This window comes from Nycticebus coucang, chromosome 2 (genome assembly GCF_027406575.1).
Source record: "Nycticebus coucang isolate mNycCou1 chromosome 2, mNycCou1.pri, whole genome shotgun sequence".
In the NCBI taxonomy this organism is placed as follows: domain Eukaryota; kingdom Metazoa; phylum Chordata; class Mammalia; order Primates; family Lorisidae; genus Nycticebus; species Nycticebus coucang.
The window spans coordinates 114686525-114687322 of record NC_069781.1 but is presented as its reverse complement, the minus strand read 5'-3'; positions in this window follow the sequence as shown (position 1 = coordinate 114687322).

The following is a 798-nucleotide window of genomic DNA, read 5'->3' as shown; positions in this document are numbered from 1 at the left end:
ACATGGGGGACCCAGTGCTGAACAAGAAAGAGTCTATCCTGGCCTCTGAGGTGTTCACACCCCCAGGGGCTGGGTGGGGGTAAAGGAAGACAAAGGATAAGTAAGCAAACAGGATAATTTCTACTAGTCTGTGGAGTCAGTGGAAACAATGATATAATAAAGAGATCTGGGCACGCTGCTGTCTGTTGGGGGAGATTAGAGAGGGCCTCTTGGCAACATGGACTGATTCAGAAATAGCGAATATTCATTAATATGTCAGTATAGTGACAAAGATGGAGGAGAGGGGACAGGAAGGGAGTTCCAGGCAGTGGGAACAGCAAGTACAATGGCCCTGGGGTAGAAACATGTTTGGCTCAACAAATATTTCTTGACCAAATGAACAATAGAAGATTCTAGAAAGAATCAATAGCTGGTCTTGAACAGTGGGCAGGAGGTTACCAGTTGGGATGAGCTCCTGGCAGAGAACAGACTTCAGCAAAGACCTGGGCTGGTCCTCTTGGTTTTGTTCTGTTCTGGGAGTGGACACTCAGGGGCTCTGGGTTATGTTAGAACCTGATGTCTGGGAACTCCGAAGACAAAAGGTCCCCGCAAGTAGGGGAGAGGTCACGGCAGAGCTAAGGTATCCCAGACTTTGGCCTTTGCCCACTGCTGCTGGAAAAGCACAAAATACAGAAAAGATAATGGTTTTCCCTCCTCAATCCCTGCCTGCTCTGTGTCACTGGCCCTTAACCCTGTCCATCCGCCCTGTCCACCAATTGGCACCTGGGGGTGGGCTGGGAGCTGCCTCGGACTATTTCA